Source organism: Pteropus medius, unplaced genomic scaffold (assembly GCF_902729225.1).
Source record: "Pteropus medius unplaced genomic scaffold, Ma_sr-lr_union100, whole genome shotgun sequence".
Lineage (NCBI taxonomy): Eukaryota > Metazoa > Chordata > Mammalia > Chiroptera > Pteropodidae > Pteropus > Pteropus medius.
In genome coordinates, this window is record NW_024353517.1 from 6,813,730 (window position 1) to 6,819,837 (window position 6,108).

At 36.3% G+C, this 6,108-nt stretch overlaps 1 pseudogene; it reads right to left on the reverse strand.

Moving 5' to 3' along the window:
- Positions 1-375: 375 nt before the first annotated feature.
- LOC120593087 (uncharacterized) lies at positions 376-491 on the reverse strand (annotated as a pseudogene).
- Positions 492-6,108: the final 5,617 nt, after the last annotated feature.

Below are 6,108 nucleotides of genomic sequence, written 5' to 3' on the forward strand. Positions count from 1 at the left end.
AGTTTTTCATAAAAATTCAGAATTTTTCATTTTTTCCTGATAATACCAAAGAGATTAAAATTGACAGAAGATGTTTTAAAATCGTCAAATTAGAAGATGAATGTAAAAATACAGTTGCACTTTGGACTCTCATGATGACGGTGAAATGGATTGTTTAAGTAAAATCTCAGACTGAGTCATCATGTGATGATATCCTAGATGAATTGTCTCAGACAAAAGCCTCAATGGTTGATGACTACACCTTCTAAAGATGAAAAGGATATATGCTTCTGTTAGTTAATTACTCAACAAGTAGAATTTTACCATGTAATTTTTGGAGACAAGAATCTGATCATCTATTTTTCTTTTCTTTTTATTATTTATTATTATTATTTATGCCTACAGCATCTGGTCTTCCTAGGTGGTCTCCCATCCAAGTACTAACCAGGACCAACCCTGCTTAGCTTCCAAGATCAAGCATTGGGCTTGTTCAGGGTGGCATGGCCATAGACCATGGACTGTGGCTCCACTGAGGAGTGAACCTAGGACTTTCTGTGTGTAAAGCAGATGTGCTAACCGCTACACTATGGAGCCACGTCCTTAACTATTTTTCTAAAAGAACATTTGACAGTATTCTTTAACTGTAATGATTCTTATGCACCAAAGTTTACCTGATACACTTCACAAAGTGGAGGTATGAGTGTTTCAAAGATAATTGCAAGAAAATAGATTATGTAGAATTTTAATTCACTGAATCAGTCATTCTAATTGGTGTTTAGCAATGTAAAAATAAAAAGTATTTGCAATCTTGAAGCAAAGAATATGGTCATCTTTTTAACAAAATATGAGAACCATCAAATGTTCCAAAATTTTTTCAACTATTGAATTTTGATAATGCAAATGCAAGATAAAAAATCAGAAGTAATGATAAGCTGGTACATATTTGAAATCAATATTTACAAGATGGTTATGTCTCATTGCATGATAGTCCATAAGTAATTGTATTCTGAAGATATTTCCCATTTTGCCTGTATATGTATGTCTAAAATCATGAAAACAAAGAAGAGAATTTTAGCTTAACTATACTTAAATTCTTATTAAAATTAAAATGTTTTTACTGTCCCCTTTTTCTGTATTTCATTCACAAAATTACCAAAATATTTTTTAAATGATTAGATGCAGATGATAATGAGTAACGACTTTTTTTCCTGTTACATTGTTAGTTATTAGAATAGCTTACCCAGTATTAAGTTACAGAACACCAATGACAATGTCAATTAAATATGCTTGAATTATCTAAAATTTGCATAGGACTTCTGAGATCCAGGGATCGTATTTCTGCTTTTGGGTATACCTTCCGGATTATCTAGGAAGGTAACCCAAAGATCCTAGTGATATACAAGTCACTCCTGACAGTGAAATAAAATTATGGATTAAAGGGCTGCACATGAGTAGCAGGCAAACATTGGAGCCTTCCTGAACCAGGGAAGAAATTCGTAATCTTGAGTCAGAGCTCTGACAAACTGGCAGGAGGCTGTGTTTACTCCTCTTCAACAATTCTTTTTCTTCTATATTTTACAGTTCTCTTACTAGAAAACTTCCAGTTTTGAGTATAGATTTCCCAGCATCCTCTTTACACCCATAAAAGCCTTAGAATCCATTATTTTTTTTTAACTTGATCAACACTGTCTTTTTTTTTTTCCTGATGCTTCAGACTCATTCCAAAAATGGTTGTGCAGATGCATAGAATTTCATGAAAATACAAAGATGTAGAGTAGAAAGAATACTGGACTGAAGAAAGTTTGGTGACTGTGGACAGATAATCCTCTGTTTTTACAACTGTAAAATTAGTAATGTGAACCTCTAACTTCTGAGTATTTCAATTATATTTTTTAGGAGAGAGCTGAAGGATGGCATAAAATGTATCTGCAAATATAGATATGAGGTTATAGTTTTAGGATAAATTATAGTCTCAAATATATATATATATATATTCAGATAAGAATAGTTCATTAAAATGGTGCTTTTAGAGTCAATACTGGGTGTGTACTTGAAATTTATGAGATCTGTTAACTCCTCACACTAATCCTGAATCTATGTGCCAAGTGGGTTGCAAGTACTGGCAAGTGAATTTCTCTTTTGTGATTCTGATCAGAATTTTAGACCTTGGATCTTGGAACTACAGCATTTTGTATTTGAGTAAAAGTTAGATGTAGAGGGACAAGAGATGAGAAGAAATTTTTAGCAAAGAGAGTTTGGCTTAGGAAACAACATTTAGTAAATTAAGAATTTCATAATGCTTTCGCTCATCTCATATTCGTGGGATAATTTGGGGAATACCACAATTTTGTCTGTAAAAGAAATTATGATGACTTTGAATAATAGTTTTATATTCCTAAACTCTAGGTCTTACCTTCTCTAAATTGATCATTTTGCCCTACTATTTTTAGCTAAGTTTGCATCAGCTGTATCCAATTTTTCTCCAACTTACCAATACCTTCCTGATACTACTGTGTTTCATTAATGAGTGAAAGAGAAAGCACTTGAAAGCAATCATAATACCTGGTGTACAGAAAAGCCAGAATTTTAAATGAGAGTGAAAGAAGAAAGAGCACAAGATCAGCTCATTGTCAGATTCTGGGCTGTGAAATGAATAGAAATTCTGCTGTGTCATTCTACTGGGCCTCTTGCCAAATGCATTTTGGATATGTTCAGAACGTTTGTTCTCAAGAATCCTGGAATTGTAGTGGCATCAAGGTGCCAGCAGTTCTGGTATATTAGAATAAATCCTGGCATTCATAAATATCCAACACAAAGTTATAAAAGAATGTTCTAGGAAATTCACTTTTGGGAACCTCGCCCAGGAGGAGAAGAACTAGGAAATATGTATCTAATACGTGGTATTCAAAATTATTTTAAGGCCACTGGGAAACGCGCATGTACGCATATGTGTATTTTTTCCTCTATTACTACTTTTAGGATAGAGGCATCTCAACATCCTTTTCACTTGCCTTTTTTTCCCTTTCAGGGACCCTAGGTATTTCACCCAGATTTATTCATAAGCAGCACAAACTCTCAGTAAAATGATGTGATATTTGTCTTTGGAGCATTCCCATTTCCCCCTCTTCCTCTCTACTGAAGACATCCACAATCTATTCCATTCTCCACTCAAACTTAATGTTTCTAGATGAGTGGTAATTCTTTCTATGATGGATGAGGCACTAGGGTTCTTTGCACTTTGCCAGGAGTTAAAAGTCATTTCTTGGAGGTAGTTGCCTGCTGCCTCATTTTTATTGACCCCCATCCTCAGACCTGTGATACCTTCAAGAGTCACATGCAGGGCAGGAAGTCATGTCTAAATGTAGTCTTATCAAGGCTCAGCAGAAGGCATAATTTTGTCCCACTGCTGGCTAGTGTTCAATCAGCATTTGGCAATCAATGAAAGTTCTGTCTTCTCAGATACTGCCCTTCTTCTTCCCTTGTATAATATCTTATTCATGAGAACATAGCTTGGCTGCCTCTACCCTCCATCTTTCATCTCCTTAGCCTCATTACTTCTTGTCCTGGGATACAAGACCACAGTCTTTGCTCATCATCAGAGCCTCTGTAATACTTTGACCTCTCTTGATGAGGGTGGCAGGAGGGGTGAATGTCTGCCTCTGTCCCATGATTGCAATGCATTCTTTCTTTCCCCGAGGAATAAAACTCACCCTGTCTCTTGATTGAAAAACTATGTTCTTATGAACCCCGCTCCAATTATTTCCATGGTAGTCTTGTGTAATACCAGGCTCTGCTCCTCGTGTTGAATGAGTTGGGTGCAGTTATGGTGAGGAAACTAGGGGTGATAAACTTTGGTAAGGTGTGAGAATCTGATTCAGCAGGCTAAGCCCAACAAAGGTCTGCACAGAGGCGGCACGTGGGCTTTGGTGCTATGAAAGATCCTTTTGTGTTTTCTGTCCAAATGATTACTCAGCTTCCCTCGATACTTTCTGGTCTGTGCAAGGCACTGTGGGAAATTTAGGATCGAGAAAAACACAGCACTATAATATTAATAGTGCAAACCAAAAGGAATTTAGGAATCATCTAGACTAAGTTCCTCGTTTTATGGATTAGGAAACCGAGGTACAGGCAGCAAATAGGACTGTCCAGCATCTCACAGCAGGACTACAAACAACTAGCCAATAGCAAGGAAGAATCAATTGGTTCTGACTTTCCTCTCCCACTTTTAGTGCAACACAATCCAACCTCTAATTAGAAGGGATCTCTTTTCCATGCCTCAGTAAGGCCCTTGTTCTTGCTCTTACTACTCTTTTTTTTTCTCAGTGGAACTTGGCAACTCATACTTTTGGGTGCTGCTTACTAAGTGGATCTCTCCCTGCCTCTTTTTGCTTTACTGTTTTCTCACCCATGCTTTTGTTTAGCATGGCCCGAAGCACTCCCTGGCCTGAAACACTCTGAAATTCACACAATAGAGATGGTGGAAACAATTATGGCTTTTATGCTTTGGGTGTTATGTAAATCACATCCTGCCGTCTCTGCCACTTGGTTTATTTTTGCTGTTATTGTTGTTTGTTTGTGTTTGAATGCCTAAAAGAATGTTCATTGTAGTATCTTGAATTAGAAGTAACGACATTTCTGTCTACAAAAAATTATTTAAGGAAAAATAAAATATATACAGATATTTCCATTGCCTATCAAAAATTCCTTTTGGAAAACCTAGGTGCTTCTTGACCCAAGAAATACATAATTCTTGCTTTAAGCCTAGAGGGACTGGGTCAAGTGTCTTCCTCAGCTGGACAATCTTCTGAAACCACAGAATGCCAAAGCCTAATAAATTTATATCAGATCTCCCACACTATAGGGAAGTCAATGTTTTGCACTGAAGAATGTGTATTGTAAATATATGTTTAATAAGAGAGTAAACAAAAGCTTGGGCTCTCTAGTCTGACCCTGTATGTTCTCATCTTGATTTCACCACTTATCAGCTAGTTAATAGTCATTTTATTTTATTTTATTTATTTTATTTTATTTTATTTTATTTTATATTTTTATGAGAGACGAATATCTCTGTCATAGGTGAATCCTGGAAACTTACCAGGTTAAATCTTCTAGTCTGAGTCTCAAAGTTTCGCAGGAGGTCTTTCTCTGTGAAAGCCCCTTCCACACTTTGGAAGGAAGATGTTAGGCTTTCTTTCTCCGTATCATGTTCAGATGTGTGAGGGAATTCAAACCTGGGATAATGAGGAGATAACAGGGATAGAAATTAGAAGAGCTTTACAACCAAGAGTGGGAGTGACACAGACTAGAGAGTCTAGAGCCTGGGTTCTAATCCTCCCTCTGCTATGAACTTATATGAATCCTTGGACAAGACATGTAGTTCTCCATCTTTCCCATCTCTTGAGAAAACAGGTTTCTGCTAGCATTAGTATTCTAGAAACATGTAGTTCCATGTAAGTCTATGTTGAGGAAGACAACATAGATGTGACTACTGATATTACATAGCTAAAATTGAGAGGCTATAAGGATTAATATTGTTTAGAGAAAAGCCGTGGGAGGTGCTAATAGGAATCCCTGGGATAAAAACAAAGGTCCATGCAAGAGCTATAGGAATTTTCCATGACAGTATCCCTTTATACTATGCCTTTCCCAGCTGAAACATCATCTTCTAATCTTTTAGTAAATAGAAAAGACAATGTCAACATGAGGGAAAAAAGGTGACGATATTTTTTATTATTATCAATAAATATATTACCAAGAAAATTTGGTAAAAGTTTTCATGATTTAGATTGATTGTATAAATAAGTATTAATCTTTCTAGTCTTCCTGTACACTGATTCAAAGTTTACTAAGAAATTTTATGTAAATTATTTCTTTTGATTTCCACAATGCTGTGAAACAGTCAGAGCAAACGTTATCAGCTATAGTTTAAAGTTGAGAGAGCCAAGCCTCTGAGAGTTTACATGCATGCCTAGTCCACAAAGCCAGTTAGTGGTAGAATCAGGGGTAACACCAAGTCTTTCCACTTTAGCTCAAAGCTTTTTTCCCATGGTACTACTATCTCCAAATTAACAAGTAATTTTTAGTGGGTCACTCCTCTTGGGCAGAACATGCACACACATCCAGGAAGCA